General features: G+C 42.1%; 1 protein-coding gene and 1 pseudogene across 3 annotated transcripts in view; one reads left to right on the forward strand and one right to left on the reverse strand.

The window, feature by feature from the left end:
• LOC132824275 (protein kinase C-binding protein NELL1-like) overlaps positions 1-19,629 on the reverse strand; it is a 994,503-nt gene that overhangs the window by 668,360 nt on the left and 306,514 nt on the right. The gene's annotated exons all lie outside the window — the stretch shown is intronic.
• On the forward strand, positions 15,238-15,298 carry LOC132824553 (U6 spliceosomal RNA; annotated as a pseudogene).

A 19,629-nucleotide genomic window follows, 5' to 3' on the forward strand; every position in this document is an offset into this window, starting at 1 on the left:
TGATCCAGGTCCAAATGCAGCAAGACTCCAACAATATCCAGGCTTGGACTCAAAAGTGGCAAATAACATTCTCACCACACAAATGACAGGCAATGACCATCTCCAATAGAGAGAATTTAACTATCAAATCTTGACATTCAATGGCATTACCATCAATGAATCTCCCTCTATCAACATTCTGGAAGTTACCATTGACCAGATACTGAACTGGTCTTGTCATATAAGCACAGTGGCTACAAAGGCAGATCAGAGGTTTGGAATCCTATGGCAAGTAACTCATCTCCAGACTTTACCATCTGCATGGCACAAGTCAAGAGTGTGAAGCAATACTCCCCACTTGCCTGAATGGGTGCAGCTCCAATAATATTCAAGAAGCTTGACAACATCAAGGACAAAGCAGCCCAATTGATTGGCACCAAATCTGGAAAATTCACTCCCTGCACCAGAGGCTAGTGCGTACACTGATGCTCAAGAGCAGCAGTGTATACTATCCACAAAATGCAATGTAGAAATTCATAAGGTTCTGCAGACATCACTTTCAAATTAACAACCACTTCCATCTAGAAGGAAAAGGGCACAAGATACATGGGAACATCACCCATGCAAGTTCCCCTCCAAGCCTAGCCCCATCCTGACTTGGAAATATATCGCTGTTCCTTTACTGTCACTATGTCAAGATCCTAGAATTCCCTCCTTATGGGCACTGTGGGTCTACCTACTGCACATGGTCTGCAGTGGTACAAAAAGACAGCTCACTCCACCTTCTGGAGAGTAATTAAGGATGGGCAATGCTCAGGTCCCACAAGGGAATAAGAAACAAAAGTCACAGGGAGATGTCCTTTCATATGAGAGGAGCATTTTGACCATTGGTGCTGCGATGGTCTGAGTTTTTGGCACTCAACTTTGCTGAGTTTGGTGATTTGGGGCTAGATAGTGAAAGGGACGTAGCCAATGATCCTGGCATTTTTTGGTAACAGCCACCTTTACTGTTAAGTATGGATGCATGGATTTGATGAGTTTCACAGGAATTATGCAATGTCTTCCCTGGTTGACACTCTAAGAATTATAGAGCCTTAGACATTTCACAGCATGGGAAAAGACCCTATGGCCCACTGTGTCCATACCAGTTATCAAGCAGCTGTCGATACTAATCCCATTTTTGAGCACTTAGCTCATGCAATGGAATTTCAAATACATGTCTAAATACTCTGGAAATAGCTTGATAATTCTTCTCTCTCCCGACCATTTAAGTTGTGGGTTCCAGATACTCACTACCATCTTACTATTGATCCATCTTACAAAACAAACAGTTATTGGTGATGACAATGTTCTCAGAACATGAGCTCGACAAATGTCAGGAAAGAAGAGCACTAGAAGAAAGCTTAGTATCTCTTCCTGAGGTGTATTTAGCAAACAAAAGACCTTCTGTCCCTGCCAATATTTTCTGGTGTTGGCCTGGATCCAGTTGCAACTTGAAAAACTAATATCAGCTTCATCAGTCTGAGTAAAGGATGCGGCCAACAGGCAATGAAGCGTTTACAAGAAGGAAGGTATTATTAGCTGTGATTGAAAACGGTTTTACAATCTAATGGCATATCATCTTCTGCGCACTGGGGTGAGAAAGCAATCTCAATTGCAGGTTTTTTTTCTCTGTTCTTTAAAACTGCTTTTCACACCACAGCACAAAGTCTACTTTACATAAAACAAAACCAACAGTACACTATCATATACCGTAGCTCATCCTTTCAACACAAATTTCAGAATGTAGTTTACAGCTAGACTCAGGGGCTTAGGCAACTTCATACGGTCAAATCTTTAACAAAAGTAGGGAACTCTCACTTCACTCAGTCTGCCAGATCAGCTTGTATGGAAATGCTTTCATCTCCCGGGTCAGAAGGTTGTGGGGACAAGGTTTATCCAACACGTGGGTTTGAAATCTATATGGGCTTTTCATGTGCTGCATTGCTTAGGGGTCACAGCTTTTGGAAATGTTAAACCAATATCCCAGTTGACTGTCTGGTTCAGTGTAGTTGATCCTCTGAACTCCATTGAAAAAGACTACAACGTACTCCTAATGTCTTTGTTTACTTTGTTTTTTCATTCAAGAAACAGTATAGTATTTAAATAGAGAGAGATTGCAGGACATAGGAAATAAGTGTCCAGCAAGTGATTGTGTTTATTGCAAGGGCCATCTCCCTGGCCCTACACTCATCCCTGGAACATCTGGATAACAAGAACACCTACGTCAGACTCCAATTTATTGACTTCAACCCCACCTTCAACACAATAATTCCATCAAAACTCATCCCCAAACTCTTGAGACCTAAGACACTGCTCCCTCTCTCCAATTGAATCCTGACTGCCTGACCCACACACCACAATCAGTAATGATTGACGACAACACCTCATCCATAATAATCCTCAACATTGGTTCCCTGCAAGGCTGTGTACTCAGCCCCTTACTATATTCTTTATCCACTCATGACTGTGTGGCCAAATTCAGCTCTAACTCCTTTTACAAATTTGTCGATGACACCAATGTGGTTAATCAGATCTTAAAGAATGACCAGTGAGAGTACAGGAAAGAGACAGCTTCATGGCATAGTATAAAGACAATGTATCTCAATGTCAGCAAAATGGAGGAGCCAATCATTTATTTCAGGAGAGGGAGTGAAGGTCACACCCTCGCCTGCATCAATGGGGTTGAGGTGGAGGTAGTCAAGAGCATCAAGTTCCTCACAGTAAATATCATCACCAATCTATGCTGGTTCATCCACATCAACACTACAGACAAGAAAGCGCACCAACATCTCTACTTCCTCAGAAGGCTAAGGAAATTCAGCATGTCCTCAACAGTTCTTATCAATTTTTATTGACGCAGCATAGAAGCCATCCTATCTGGGTGCATCACAGCTTGGTATGGCAACTGCTCTGTCCAAGATCACAAAAAAAACGGAGAGACGTAAATACAGCCCAGTCCATCACACAAACCAGCCTTCCTTCCATTCACTCTATCTATATTTCATACTGCCTTGGGAAAGCAGCCAAAATAATCAGAGACCCCTTCCATCCCAGTTATACTCTCTCCCACCCTCTTCCATTGGGCAGAAGATACAAATGTTTGAAAACACGTACCAACAGATTCAAGAACAGCTTCATCTCCACTGCTGTCAGACAGATCTCTCATATATTAGAGTTGCTCTTTCTCTGCACCTTTTCTGTAGCTGTAACACTATGGTCTGCATTCTGTTCTACTACCCTGATGTATTTATATAAGATATGATTTGTCTGGTTATCGCACAAAATAATACTTTTCACTGTCCTGACACATGTGACAATAAATCAAAGGAAAAGAAATTTTATAAAAGGGAAACAAAAATGTAAAGGCAAGGGAAGACTACTTACCATTTATTGGTACAATTTTGTTCTCCTTAGTTGAAAAAAGGATATGAGAAAGGATTAAAACAGTTCAGAGGAGGTTCACTTGACCCATCCCTGGAATAACTGGGTTATTTTAAGAAGAAAAGCTGAGCAGGCTAGGCCTATAGTTTCTAGAGCGGATAAGAATGAGTGGTGAACGAATTGAAACCTAAAAAATCTAAGGGGATTCCGAGAAGATGGTTCTCTTTTGCAGGAGAGCCGAAAACTTGGGAACACAGATTAATAATGAGGTTTTGCCTTTAAGATGACATTGAGGAGTATTTTTCTCTCTCAGAGGGCTGTCAGTCTGTCAGAATGTCTTCCTCAGAAAAACAGTGGAGATTGGATCATTCCAATTAATCAGGGCTGTTTGATGGATTTTTGACAGACAGCAGAGTAATGGGATGTGGGAGACAGGAAAGTGGAATTGACGTCACAACCAGCTCAGCCCTGGTCTAACTGAATTAGGGGAAAAGCTTGAAGGGCTGAATGGCCTATTCCTGCTCCTAAGTCCTATGTTAGAAACATAGAAAATAGGAACAGGAGGAGGCCATTTGGCCCTTCAAACCTGTTCTGCCATTCAATTTGATCAGGGCTGATCATCCAACTCAATACCCTGTTTTCACTTCTTCCTTTGATCCCTTTAGCCCAGAAATATACCTAATTCCTTCATGAAACATTCAATGTTATGTCCTCAACCACATTCTGTCGTTGAGAATTCCACAAGTTCGCCACTCTCTGGGTAAAGAAATCTCTCCTTATCTCAGTCCAAGATGGTCAATCCAATATCTTTGAACTGTGACCTCTGGTGTGGACTTCCCAGTCATTGGGTAATTGTCCTTCATGTCTTTCCCCTGTCATGTCCTGTTCAAAGTTTATTGGTTTCTATGGGATCCCTCCTCATTCTTCTAAACTCTAATGAATACAATCCTAATCAATATAAATTTCTCTCATCTCTTACTATCTCACTTACTGTTTACAGGACCTCATCATATACAGACTGGTGTTGCACTCAAGTGCATAATAACAATGACTGAGCTTAAAGGAATCATCCATCTGTTGTGGAACATAGAATATAAAACAATACATTATAGATACAGGCCCTTCGGCCCACCTTGCCTATGTCAACCATGATGCCATTCCAAACTAATCCCATCTGCCTGCACGTCTGTAACATTTTATTCCCCGCATCTGCCTTAATGTCTCTAAAGCATCGCTATCATATTTGCTTCTACAATCTCCCCCATTGTGTAACATCTTGATACATTTTCAATCAGAAAGGGAGATGATATAACCTTCTTTTACCGAACGGTATTTCACAGAATAAAGCTACTCCACTCATCATTCATGAGCGACGTATTTTATTCACTTAAGAGGTCAACAAGAGCAGTGGTCTCTGAGGAGCAACATTGTACACTTCCCACCAGTCCTAAACAAACCATTCACCATGACCGTCCCTGTAGTAAAGGTGGTAAGGAGTCAGAAGCTGAGTCTGAAAGTGAATTGGGATCTCATCATGTGAACAGCTTGCCACAAGTCACAATCAGTGTTCAAAACATATCATGTTTATGTTACAGTCTTCCTAATGGTTGACCGAAGAAAACTGCAACTCATTCAAGACAGGTTTAGGATAAAGGTTGAGCTGAGGGGTTAGTTCAATAAATCACTGGCTGTGGTAGAATTGTGCTAAAAATGATGATTTTAAGGTTCATAATGTATATTTTTTAAACTGTGGTTTTTAGTTTTTTTCCAGTCTTGTGAGATGGGGACATTTCACAGAGGTTTGAATGTCTGTGATGGTATTGATGGACTGAAAAAAATGCATCTTTCTTTCTGACATCTGCAATGAGATCAATCCAAAACATTTTTTCCTGTGTGATACAGGTCACCTTTTTTGTGTAATATACTTTTGTGTTTTTTTTAAAGTATACTGGCAGGCTCTTGTGTATATGCTCCGTAAATGACTTCTACAGTGATGAAAAATAAAATGTATGGTCTTTTAATCCAGGTTTCAAGCTGGGGTCCGATTTTTTTTTAATATATCCATGAGATGTGGTTATTGCTAGCTAGGGAAGCATTTATTGCCTAGACAGCAGCTAAGAGTCAACCACATTGCTGTGGTTCAGGCGTCACATGTCGGCCAGATTGAGTAAGGAAGGCAGATTTCCTTCCCTAAAGGTCATTACTAAACCAGATTGTATTTTTTATGGCAGCTGACAGTGGTTATATTTTTACACGAGTCTAGCTCTTTATGGATGGTTTTTATTAAATTCTAATCTCACATGTTACCATGGCAGCATTCATGTCCACAGAGCATCGGCCCAGGGTTCTGGATTTGTTAGTCAATGACATTGTTACTGCCCTCTCCTTGTCCAGGATTTTCACCAAGTGGAGTCATAATAATAAAGGTGAAAAGTCTAAGCAATTGGGAGTCTAATCGTGGAGTTATAAATGACTGAGGCAAGGGCTTTTTAGCCAGGGATGGATGCAGACGAAAGTGGAGATGGAAGTCAGTATGGAGAATGTGGATGGTGAGAGATACCAAGCAGTGTGAATGAAATAGACCACAGACAGGAGTCATACATTCAACAGAGAAAGTTATGAAAACGTACGAACCACTTCACCTTTTGAAGAGTGAAAGCAAACCCAGAACACCGCTTTAACTTGAATCATGGTTATGGAACAAAAAGACACTGGTCTAATCTGTTTGTATTTGACTTGGAGCTGTAGTGAAAGAGTGTGTCTTCCTGCAGAATGTAACCATAGTCAAATTTGGCCATCTGGGTAATGTAATGGAGTTGGAATCTCTGAAATTATTCTAGATGCAATTAGATATGGTGGTTAAGAGGACAATAAAGTGACCTAATAGTTTATCTCATTTGTATAGATCTTTGTCAGCATACTGATTAAAGTGGGTCACTTTCTTGTTCTAGGCAAAATTGAGGACTGCAGATGCTGGAGATCAGAGTCAAAAGTGTGATGCTGCAAAAGCACAGCCAGTCAGGCAGCATCCGAGGAGCAGGAAAATTGACGTTTTGGGCTTTTGCTCAAAACTCCACAGGGGTCAGTATCCGATCACAAAGTCACCCTTTGTTTACACATGGAAAATTCTGGACATTATCCAGCTCCCTCAAAACCAGCTCTCAGAGTGAACAGAACCTCTGACACTCCTGTTTATTTTTTTTTATTTTTCTAAAACACCTGAGTGGTCCAGTGACAAAGCAGTGCCCTTCACATCAAAGGGCAATGATAGTCCTTTTTATTTGTTTTTTTTAACCCTCACACTACCGCCTAACTGCAGTAGTGCTTATTTTTCCCCAGCACCCATGGTGTGTGTGTGTGCGCGCGCAGTTGTGAGATACAATGAGGTACACAAAGTGCACAAAGCTTTTATTCAATTTCCACCACCAGGAAGATAGGAAAACACCCGGGTGGCCAGTGACAAGCAGCGCCTTCACATCAAAACACTCCTGTTTATACCTGTCAGACAGGGCTTCCTGATTGGACCAGGTTGACAGCCCCAATCAGGGAACTCAAATTCTATGAGGTCTACCTGGCTAACCTCATTACAATCACTAAAACTGTGTTTTCCAGAATTCTATTTTGAAATAAAATGACAACCAAAACAGGTGTGAGATGAAGGAGCCATACAACTGTCTCTTATCTGTAATTTTGGCTCAGGCAAGGGGATAGGGGCCTATACCCTACCACTTTGTATGCAAAAGACGTCAAACAACAGCAGTTAACAGCAAACTTTGAATATGGATTAGACATTTTCTCCCTCCCATCCTCAGATACCTATATACTCTTCACATACCTGCTATATCAGCTTCCACACTCACTTGTACATTTGCGTTCATGTACAATCTAAGACCTTCAATAATTTGAATTGCCCTGAATTATGATAAGTATGGTATGTGGGCTGCATAAAGGACCATCAAATTGAACCCACATCAATGGCAACACCAGTGATAAGAAAAAAACACAATAGTCCACAGTGTATCGCAAAGAGGAGGTGATGGCCCAGTGGTGTTATCACTGGACTGTCAGTCCTGAGGCTCAGGTAGTATTCTGGAGAGGTTCAAGATGGTAGGTACAACAAACAAAATTCTAGAATTAGGGGTCTAATGAAGACCATGAATCCATTGTTGGAAAAATCCACCTGGGTCACTAGCGTCCATTTGGGAAGGAAACTGCTATTCTGACCCGGTCTGGCTGACATGTGACTCAAGACCAACAGCAATGTGGTTGACTTTTAACCGTACTCTGAGCAATTAGGAATGGACAATAAATGCTGGCCTATACAGTGATGCCCTAATCCCATGAATGAATAAAAGACTTATGACATTCTGATTACCCAAGCAATTGATGCTTGTTTTATTTTGTTTTATTTACATTAACAGACCATTTGCCATTATTTAAATGTAGCCCTTGATATTGATAATGGTCCTATGTTGTTTAAGTTATGTTACTGCTATTTAATAAATTCCACTCTGTCTCCTTGAAGTGCAGATATAATATTCTCTCTGGAAGCAATGAAATCAGAAACAATCTTTGTGGATACAGATGATATTAAATCCACTCTCCCTCATTTTATGAGGTAGCAAATTCTGTCCCTTAAGAAGAAATAATAGTGTCATTAGTGTTAAATAAAGCCAGTAAACATAGGGAACTGCATTAATTCACCCAGTTCATTTCTCAAATAGCTTCCCACTATATTGAAATATGTTATGTTTACTTGTCATGAAGGGCTTTTGTCCGAAACGTCGATTTTCCTGCTCCTTGGATGCCGCCTGACCTGCTGTGCTTTTCCAGCACCACCCTAATCTAGATTCTGGTTTCCAGCATCTGCAGTCATTGTTTTTACCTATGCTTGCTTGTCAACCAATCACTTCTGGCTGAACTCAGCTCAAAAGAAAATATACATTTTTTTGCAGGTTGTGTGTGACCTAGAAACACAGTTGAGCAATCAACGTGCAATCATCCAATTTATAGAATAGAGAAGTGATTCTTTTTTTCCTTAATGGACAAAAGAGTTGGTCCCTGAGGCAGAAAGTCCCTGTGAGGTCATAAAGTCTTAGGGTCATAGAGATGGACAGTACAGAAACAGACCCTTCAGTTCAACCCTTCCAAGCCGACCAGATATCCCAATCCAATCTACCCCCACCTGCCAGCACCCGGCCCATATCCCTCCAAACCATTCCTATTCATATATCCATCCAAATGCCTCTTAAATGGTGCAATTGTACCAGCTTCCACCACCTCCTCTGGCAACACATTCCATACACACACCACCCTCTGTGTGAAAAAGCTGCCTCTTAGGTGTCTTTTATATCTTTCCCCTCTCACCCTAAACCTATGCCCTCTAGTTCTGGACTCCCCCATCCTGGGGAAAATACTTTGTTTATTTATCCTATCCATGCCCCTCATTATCTTATAAACCTTATGAGGTCACCCCTCAGCCTCTGACACTCCAGGGAAAATAGCCCTAGCCTATTCAACTCTCCTTATAGCTCAAATCCTCCAAACCTGGCAACATCCTTGTAAATCTTTTCTGAACCCTTTCAAGTTTCACAATATCTTTCCGATAGGAAGGAGACCAGAATTGCATGCATTATTCCAACAGTGGCCTAACCAATGTCCTGTACAGCCGCAACATGACCTCCCAACTCCTGTACTCAGTTCTCCAACCAATAAAGGAAAGCATACCAAATGCTTTCTTCACTATCCTATCTACCTGCGACTCCACTTTCAAGGAGCTATGATCCTGCACTCCAAGGTCTCTTTGTTCAGCAACACTCCCTGGGACCTTACCATTAAGTGTATAAGTCCTGCTAAGAATTGCTTTCCCAAAATGCAGCACCTAGCATTTATCTGAATTAAACTCTAACTGCCACTTCTCATCCCATTGGCCCATTTGATCAAGATCCCATTGTAATCTGAGGGAACTTTCTTCTCTGTCCACTAAACCTCCAATTTTGGTGCCATCTGCAAATTTACTAACAATACCTCTTATACTCACATCCAATTCATTTATATAAATGATGAAAAGCAGTGGTCCCAGCACCAATCCTTGTGGCACTCCACTGGTCATAGGTCTCCAGTCTGAAAAACAACCCTCCATCACCACCCTCTGTCTTCTACCTTTGAGCCAGTTCTGCATCCAAATGGCTAGTTCTTCCTGTACTCCATGAGATCTAACCTTGCTAATCAGTCTCCCATGGGGAACCTTGTCAAACGCCTTACTGAAGTCCACATAGTTCACATCTACCGCTCTGCCCTCATCAATCCTCTTTTTTTACTTCTTCAAAAAACTCAATCAAGTTTGTCAGACATGAATTCCCATGAACAGCAATAGAGAGCTATTGAGAAGTCAGAGATTTGCATTCCTCAATTTTGCAGTCACATGAACTGGGGACTGGGGATCTGTAATTTCCCACACAGTTTATTCCAGTGATCTGTGATGTAACCAAATAGCAAATATTCTAAGCATTACTGCACAGGACACAAATCCATAATAGAATATGCTAAATTTTAAAAATAAAAAGTAGGATACACTGTACAACTCCATCAAATTGAGCTATTATAGAATAGATGATAGGCACCTTAAGTCATTCCAAATCTCCCACTAAATAAATAGACAGGCATTGAAAGAATGAATAATTTCTTATGACCTAATAAAATTTTCAAACAAAGTAAACACTCCAACTCCACTGGTGCAAAGTCTGTCTACTAAGCTAATCAATTGGTAAGACTTGGAGCTCAGCCAAGCATTCATGATACGACCATCTGGAGAAATAAACGCCAAGCCATCTGTTTCTGTTGGAAGTCTTCAAAGATTATTTCACGATGAATTGCTAATGGATTAGCTTAGCAGAGGGACTGTCTACTTAACACTTTTATAGGGTTGTTAGGAGGAGCAGTTCATTTTAAATCACATTTCAAACTGGCATTATGAGCAGGGGTTTTTAACACTCACCATTTTATTACAGTAATAATTTGTTCCAAGCAACAATGTGATATATTTACTGAATATTACTTTACACTCAATGTCCCAGACAACACTATTATCTCCAGGTTGGTCTTATCCAACCCATAGGACAGATCAAGCAGACGTGCAACACAGCCGGTCAGGCAGCATCCGAGGAGCAGGAGAATCAACTTTTCATGAACTCCTGATGAAGGGCTTTTGCCTGAAACATCAATTCTCCTGCTCCTTGGATGTTGCCTGACCTTCTGTGCTTTTCCAGCAACACACTTTCAACTATAGTCTCCAGCATCTGCAGTCCTCACTTTCTCCTCGATGTGCAGCACAGTCAGGAGATTGACTCCTGATTGACTCGGACCTCATGAAGTCTCATTGCTCCAATGAAAATTCTGCTTTTTATCACATACTACCCCCACCCCACCAACACCCAACACTCAACTTCTACCAAAGGGTATTTGAGATAGAGAGGGTGCTGAATGTACTTTGGGTGGGCCATGACAATATCCATCATCAAGAGTGGACCATTACTGACTGAGCTGGTCAAGTCCACAAGGCCACGGCTGCTAACCTTTGTCTGCAGCAAGTGGTGACACTATCAATACGACAGAAAAACACACTGAACTTCATCCTCATTGACCTGCCTGCCAAGATATATTTGTCCACAAAGGTATTGGTAAGAATGACCACCCCAGTCGGACTTTCCTAATGTATGTGAATGTTAAGGTCAGCCATCATTAATGTACTGCTTTTTTTTAAACATTCTCTCATTCTTTCCTTCAATTATTCTCTGTCCTACAGCACTGCTTCTGTTAGGAGACCTACAAATTCATTCCACCAGTGTCCTTTTGTCCTTTGCATTCTCATTTCCACCCATTTGGAGTCTAAATGTTCTGATTCAAGATCATTTCTTGCTACCACACCCATTCCATCTTGTACTAACAAAGCTATCCCACCATTCTTTTCTTCTTTCCCTGTCCTTTCAAAAGTTGAATATCTCTGAGTATTTAGTTCCCAACTTTGATCTCCTTGTAAGATAATCAGAGGGTTAGATAGGATAGACAGTGAGAGCCTTTTTCCTTGAATGGTGATGGCTAGCAAGGGGACAATAGCTTAAAATTGAGGGGTGATAGATATCGGACAGATGTCAGAGGTAGTTTCCTTACTCAGAGAGTAGTAGGGGCGTGGAACACCCTGCCTGCAACAGCAGTAGACTCGTCAACTTTAAGGGCATTTAAATGGTCATTGGATAGACATATGGATGAGAATGGAATAGTGTAGGTTAGATGGGCTTCAGATTGGTTCCACAGGTCAGTGCAACATTGAGGGCCAAAGGGCCTGTACTGTGCTATTATGTTCGAAGTTCTATGTTCTATGTAACCACGTCTCCATGATCAGAGAACCAAACAGTACAGAAGAGGCCCTTTGGCTAAATTTGTCTATACCACCAAAAATATCCTGCCTTCTACCCCAGTCCACTTTCCCACACCAGGCCCATAGTCTTGAATGTTATGGCACTTCAAGTACTCAGCCAATTAATTTTTAAAGTTTGTGAGGATTCCTCCTTCAATTACTCTCCCATACAGTACATTCCAGATCCCTACCACCTACCAAGTGAAAAAGATTTCCCTCACATCTCCAAATCTCTGCTTTCCACTTTAAAAATATTGTTATTGACCCTTCGACTAAGGGGAATAGCTGCTTTCTATTCATCCCAGACATGTCCCCCACCATCCTATCCACCTCAATCAGGCTTCCCTTCAGTCTTCGCTGCTCTGAAGAGAAGAATCCAGCCTCTCTTCATTAATAAACTGCTCTGTCCCAGGCAACATTCTGGCGAACCTCCTCTGCACGCCCTCCGGTACAATCACATCCTTCCCACAGCACGGTGACCGGAACTGCACGCAGTACTCCATCTGTGGCCTAACCAAAGTTCTGTCCAGCTCCAACATAACCTCCCTGTTAGTGCCTGTTAATTTGTGTTTGTGCTGTGAATTCATTTATTTTAATCTTATTACTACATGTATTTAAGTAAAAAGTCACTAATTTTGACCCTATTTACTGTGTTTGTAGTGACTGCACATTCTGTCCCTTCTGTGCCACTCTTACCTAAGTAATAGCCATCCAATATTCCCATATCCTCCTGGTTTGTAAGCCTATGTATCCCCATTCCAGAACTCCTCCCCTTCTAGTTCAAACCCTCTGTATAGTCATAGGCATTTAACTCACGGTGGTTCAATGGTGAGCATGCTGCCTCACAGTGCTAGGACCTAGGTTCAATTCCACCTTTGGGGACTGTGTGTGTGGAATTTGCACATTATCCCAATGTGTGTGTGGGTTTCCTCCGGGTGCTCTGGTTCCCTCTAACAGTCCAAATATGTGCAGGCTCAGTGGGTTGGCCATGGGAAATACAGAAATAGTGTGTCTGGGTAGGATGCTCATCAGAGCGGTGGTGTGAACTCAATGGGCCGAATAGCCTGCTTCCATACTGTTGGAGGGTCTATGATTCCATGACATTGATTCCAGGGTGGTTCATGAGAAGTCCATCTCACTGAAACAGCTCCATTCTAGCTCAATACTGCTGCCAGTGTCCTGTAAACCAAGACCCATTCATCCCACACCAACCTTTGAGCCACTCATTTAACTCTAATCCATGCTTCTCCATGTTGTGTAGTAACATAGCACTTATATTGAGAATTTATCTGTGAAGCTCAGGAACAAAGTAAAGTCTATTGTCTGCTACAATAATAAACTCCTGGTCATGGAACCACGTTCTGTCTATCGATAGTTTATTGTTACGGACCTATGGTTTCTGATAACTAACTGCCTTAGCTAGCATGCATTTACTTGCATTGCTTTGAAATTCTAAGTCAGATAGAGCCTTACTTTTAATCTCAGTCGCAGCTTTGAGGAATACTGAGCAAAGTGATCTCACTTGTACCAAATCCCTGATTTAGCAGGTTGTTCGCAGATCACTCTCATCCTGGATCACACTGATTCCAGATCACTCTAGTCCTGATCACTCTGATCCTGGGATCATGCTGGTTCAGATCACACTGACCCAGAATCACATTGGCACCAAATCACACCGATCTCATATCAAGATTTGGAGATGCCGGTGTTGGACTGCGGTGTACAAAGTTAAAACACCAGGTTATAGTCCAACAGGTTTAATTGGAAGCACTAGCTTTCAGAGTGCTGCTCCTTCATCGGGTGGTTGTGGAGGACACAATTGTAAGACACAGAATTTATAGCAAAAGTTTATAGTGTAATGTAACTGAAATTGAAAAAGACCTTGATTGTTTGTTAAATCTCTCATCTGTTAGATTGACCGTGTCAGTTTCACTTCTTTTATATGTAAGTCATGAAACGTTTTTAAAAACTTACATCCTCAAGTGAACTTTAACAAACTAATATGGTCATTCTAACAGATGAGAGATTTAACGAACATTCCAGGTCTTTTTCAATGTATGATTTCAGTTACATCACACTGTACACTTTTGCTATAAATTCTGTGTCTTACGATCATGTACTCCACAACCACCTGATGAAGGAGCAGCGTTCTGAAAGCTAGCGATTTCAATTAAACCTGTTGGACTATGACCTGGAGTTGTGTGATTTTTAACTTTGATCTCGTATCGCTCAGGTCCAGGACCACCCTGGTACTTGATCATGTTGGTTCAGCAATCACGCTGATCCTGGATGATGCTGGTCCCAGATCACTCAGGGCCATGCTATATGGCAGGGATGAGATCAGACAACTAATGGAAGTGGTCAATGAGACCAAAGGAGCTTTTTGTCATGTGTTTTGATGTACACATGTATTTGTGATCTGAACAGAGTCGTTAAGGAGAGAACAGAGTCAAGGTGTGTCTGCAAGCTTGACTTTAAAATAAAATTAGACATTAATATTAAATGTTACAGTAAATATAGATATGCCAGATGAGACAGCCGGTTCCGCTATAACACATTTTTCTTTAACACAAAGTGGTTTTAACACAATTGAAGTATTTAGATCATTATTTATAGAATACAAACTTTCCTTACCTGTATAGGCCACAATGCAACTCCAAGCCCATTGGTTTAAATGGTGCTGCTAAAGAGCAATTTTCGAATAACACAAGATTGCACGAGAACGGAACTATCGCTTTACATCAGAACCGACTGTAATTTATAGTTACGTTCAAAAAGAATGAATCTATCGTCTCGTGTGCTTATGTCCATGTACTGTTAATGCTTTCTCTAATTCTAGACTGCAAAGTGGTACTGTGGTTTATTCTCACTCTCCCCACATTGTGCTATTTATACTCAGTGATGTGCAGCTCCATAATATCATTGCAAAGTTGCACCCAGGGTCCTGATGTCCTCATACATTCAACAGGAGGTGGAGAGGGATGTCTCTGTAAGGATCTGAGATGCACACATTCCCCCATTCCCTTGCCCTGTGTACGTTAGAGGCCCCACGCCCTCAAATCTCCCACCCTTATTGCTATCCCTCCCCCACCCCAGCCAACTTGCCTTGAACTCCAGGCACAGACTGGGCTGTTGATCCAGAAGTGGTCACTGCTCCCACTGGGGCCAGAAAGTGGCCAGCCATTTACCCACCTGGCAAAACCCATTGCTGGGCCTTCCTTTCTCGTTGTGAGTGGCAGTCCCATATTAAACGAATTAGCAGCCAGAAGACCATTAACTACCAGCAGGGGGAGCAGGGCCCCAGTCTCCCCTGAGCTTTCATCAGGGATAGCTGCAAATGTGTTGCTGGTCAAAGCACAGCAGGCCAGGCAGCATCTCAGGAATAGAGAATTCGACGTTTCGAGCATAAGCCCTTCATCAGGATTAGCATGGCCCCTGCGCAAGGATGACACGCAAATTCGTGAAGCGTTCCATATTTTTTAAAGCATTCCTGATGAAGGGCTTATGCTCGAAACGTCGAATTCTCTATTCCTGAGATGCTGCCTGGCCTGCTGTGCTTTGACCAGCAACACATTTGCAGCTGTGATCTCCAGCATCTGCAGACCTCATTTTTTACTTGAAGATTTCATCAGGGATATGCAGTCTGGGGACCAAAATATCACACCTATCATCTGCGGGTAGACCAGAAGAAAAACATTCCTCAACCTCTGATTCTCTTCATAATCTTTCACTGTGATATTTAACCGAGTAGGACAGGGGCTGTAATTACACACAATGTAAAGTACTAGGTGAAGCAAGTTCGATGGTTTCATTTTCTATTTCTCCTTTTGATTCTGACTGTCCATTTGAATGTATTACAGCATTTTCACTGGCTCTTGTATTGAAGTGTTGAGTCATTGAATCATTGTCCCTTCTGTGTGAAACCCAAGTACTGGAACATGTTAACTGCAAAAGAATCATTGGAGAATATGGAGAATACCTGTGTGTGAAATATGGATTTGAATGCCGGACAATTCATGAGATGTGACACAAGTGTAGACTATGCAGGTTAAAACAGGGCTGTCCAAGTTTATTACTATCACAGATATGTAAATTGCCTCTCTGTTTAATTTCTATTTCCAGCACCACAATTTTCCAAAACACACTCAGTGTAACAAAAAAAGAAATTGATGTAAAAGCTCAGCAGGTCTGGCAGCATCTGTGGAGAGAAATCAGAGTTAACGTTTCAGGTCCAGTCACCCTGCCTCAGAACTAATGTCAGAAATCACACGCCACCAGGTTTATTTGAAATCACAAGCTTTTGGAATGCAACTCCTTTGTCAGGTGAAGTGAGCAGTGCTCCTTCGAAAGCTTGTGATTTCAAAGGAATCTGTTGAACCATAACCTGGTGTCATGTGATTTCTGACTTTGTCCACCCCAGTCGAACACCAACTGATGGGAGTGAGGAGAACATTGGCTTTTTTACAGGAGATAGGTTTGATGCTCAGCTATTCTTTCTGTCCCCCTGACACAACAACTTACCCTCAATAAACTAGCCATTTGTAAAAAAGCTGAGGCATTTTGATGCACTTATTTCTCACATCGTTTTCATACCTTTTTCCTTTATTTCGAAGGTCCACTCTCACTACTGTTAGTACTGATTCAGTGTTGCACCCGAAAGTGCAACAGAGAGGAAGGAATGTCCACAATTCAAACAATAAAGTCACAGTAGCACCTCCACTTCCAATAACTCTAGCTCCTGAGGTTCATCCGAATCTCAAACAGTCAGACTGAGTAAGTTCACCCAGCCAGTATCCACACTAATGGTATTTACAGTCTGTGCTAAGACATTCAAGTCAGCCACAAGAATCAGATTGATCTGACGCAATGTGAGCTTTCAGCTCTAGCCAGAGACATAAAAACTGCAGATGCTGGAATCCAAAATAGACAAGCAGAAGCCTGGAAGAACACAGCAAGCTAGCAAGCAGGAAGAAAACTTATACCCGAAACGATGATTTCTCCACCTCCTGCTGCCTGGCTTGCTGTGTTCTTTCAGTCTCTTGCCTGCCTCCTTCAGCTGTAACTAAGCCAGCTCTCCCAGGTAACTACGGTGACATGAGGTCAAATATTGTCCAAGAGTTAGTCTTTCTTTCTGAGTGTGATCTAGCACCATAGAAGATGACACGTTACTTCCAACCGATATAAAAGAAATTTAAGTTCAGACAACAAAATCAGCAATGGAAAGCGAGTCTCAGTGATGGTGACCATGAAACTGAGAGATTGTCAGAAAGACCCATCAGGTTAACTCATGACATTTATGGAAGGAAATCTGCGGTCCTTACCTGGTCTGGTCTACATGTGACTCCAGACCCACAACAATATAGCCCTCTAAAATGCCTGAGCGAGCCATCACTTTTAGGGAAATTAGGGATAGGCAACAAAAGCTGGGCTTACCCATGACACCAGGCGAAAGTGTGTACTGCAGATGCTAGAGATTAGTGTCAAGATTAGAGTGGTGCTGGAAAAGCACAGCAGGTCAGGCAGCATCCAAGGAGCAGGAGAATCAACGTTTCGGGCATAAGCCCTTCTTCAGGAATGAGGAATGTGTGCCAAGCAGGCTAAGATAAAAGGTAAGGAGGAGGGACTTGGGGGAGGGGCATTGGGAATGCGATTGGTGGATGGAGGTTAAGGTGAGGGTGATAGGCCAGAGAGGGGGTGGGGGCAGAGAGGTCGGGAAGAAGATTGCAGGTCAAGAAGGCGGTGCTGAGTCCGAGGGTTGGGACTGAGATAAGGTGGGGGGAGGGGAAATGAGGAAACTAGAGAAATCTGCATTCATCCCACGTGGTTGGAGGGTTCCGAGGCGGAAGATGAGGCGCTCTTCCTCCAGGCATCGTGTTGCCATGGTCTGGTGATGGAGGAGTCCAAGGACCTACATGTCCTTGGTGGAGTGGAAGGGAGAGTTAAAGTGTTCAGCCACGAGATGGTTGGGTTGGTTGCTGCGGGTATCCCAGAGGTGTTCTCTGAAATGTTCCGCAAGTAGGCGGCCTGTCTCCCCAGTGCTTATCTCAGTCCCAACCCACGGACTCAGCACTGCCTTCTTGACCTGCAATCTTCTTCCCGACCTCTCCGCCCCCAACCTCATTCCAGCCTTAACGTCCTTCCACCTATCTCATTCCCAATGCCCCTCCCCCAAGTCCCTCCTCCCTACCTTTTATCTCAGCCTGCTTGGCACACCTTCCTCATTCCTGAAGAAGGGCTCATGCCCGAAATGTCGACTCTCCTGCTCCTTGGATGCTGCCTGACCTGCTGTGCTTTTCCAGCAACACATTTGCAGCTCTGATCTCCAGCATCTGCAGTCCTCACTTTCTCCTCAGAACATACGCCAGGTCATCCAATCTTCATTCTGTCTTCAATGCAAAAGGAAGACTGAGCACTGGGAATATCTTTGCATTCCAGTGCAACACTGCAGCAGGTCTGGCTGCTAGGATCTTTGATTTGATGGAATTTCAGGACAACCTGCCACATGGATCATGCAAGTAACTCATGATTCCAAAAAGTGAAGTGGAGCATGGTTGGAGGTGGACAGAAAGCAAGAAAGTGCAGTTAGCATGACATCTATCACAGAGGAGGTGTTTCCAACTACTACCAAGCACGTTAGAACACTGAGAAAAGTTCAAAATAATCAGGCAGAGTAAACATGGTCTTGTGAAAGGGAAATCATGTTTGACAAATTTATTGGAGTTCTTTGAGAAAGTAACATATGCTGTGGATAAAGGGGACCTGTGGATGTATTCAACTTAGATTTCCAGGAGGTATTTGATGTAGTGTGACATCAAAGGTTATTGTAAGAAATAAAGGCCTACACCATAAGGGATAAAATATAGGCATGGATAGAAACTTGCCTAGATAAAAGAAATCAGAGAGGCCATGATGGGCTATTTTCTGATTGGTGAGAAATAATGAGTGTATGAAGAAAGGATTAGTGTTGAAACATCAACATCTTACAACTTACAATGAAGGGACCCAAAGATGTTAATTTGCTGATAACACAATAGTTAGTCGGAAAGTAACTGATGATGTGGACATAAGGAGATATTAAGGTGATGGTGATTAAATCTGCAAGGAAAAATGTGCATTTGTTCATTTTGGCAGGCAAAATAAAAAGAAAAACATTTTATCAAAATAGTGAGAGATTATAGACTTCTGAATGGACAGGGGTCTGGATGTCCTGCTGCATGCAAAAAGGTTAGCAGACAGATAAGGCAAGTTATATGGGTGACATAGTGGTTAGCACTGCTGCCTCACAGCACCAGAGAATTCCCACCTCAGGCAACCATCGGTGTGGAGTTTGTACATTCTCCCCGTATTTGCGTGGGTTTCCTCCCACAGTCCGAAAATGTGCAGGTTAGGTGAATTGGCCATGCTAAATCGCCCCTAGGGTTATGTGAAGGGGTAAATGTAGGGGAATGGGTCTGGGTGGGTTGCTCTTCAGAGGGTCGGTGGGGACTTGTTGGGCCGAAGGGCCCGTTTCCACACTGTAAGTAATCTAATTACAAAAGCCAATAGAATACTTTGATTTAATTTATTATTGTCATATGTACCTTCAGTGAAAAGTTTTGTTTTGCTGAGAGAGGCTATGCTTCAAATATAAAGGACATTTTTGTGTTCCCATCTGGAACACTATGTATATTATTGTCCTCCTTATTTAAGCAAGAATGTAAATATATTAGAATTACTTATGAAAAGGTTTACAAGAATAATACCTGAAATGAAAAGGTTTTTCTAAGAGGAAATATTGGACAGGCGATTATCCACTGAAATTTAAAAGAAAT

This window comes from Hemiscyllium ocellatum, chromosome 18 (assembly GCF_020745735.1).
Source record: "Hemiscyllium ocellatum isolate sHemOce1 chromosome 18, sHemOce1.pat.X.cur, whole genome shotgun sequence".
NCBI classification, from domain to species: Eukaryota; Metazoa; Chordata; class Chondrichthyes; order Orectolobiformes; family Hemiscylliidae; genus Hemiscyllium; species Hemiscyllium ocellatum.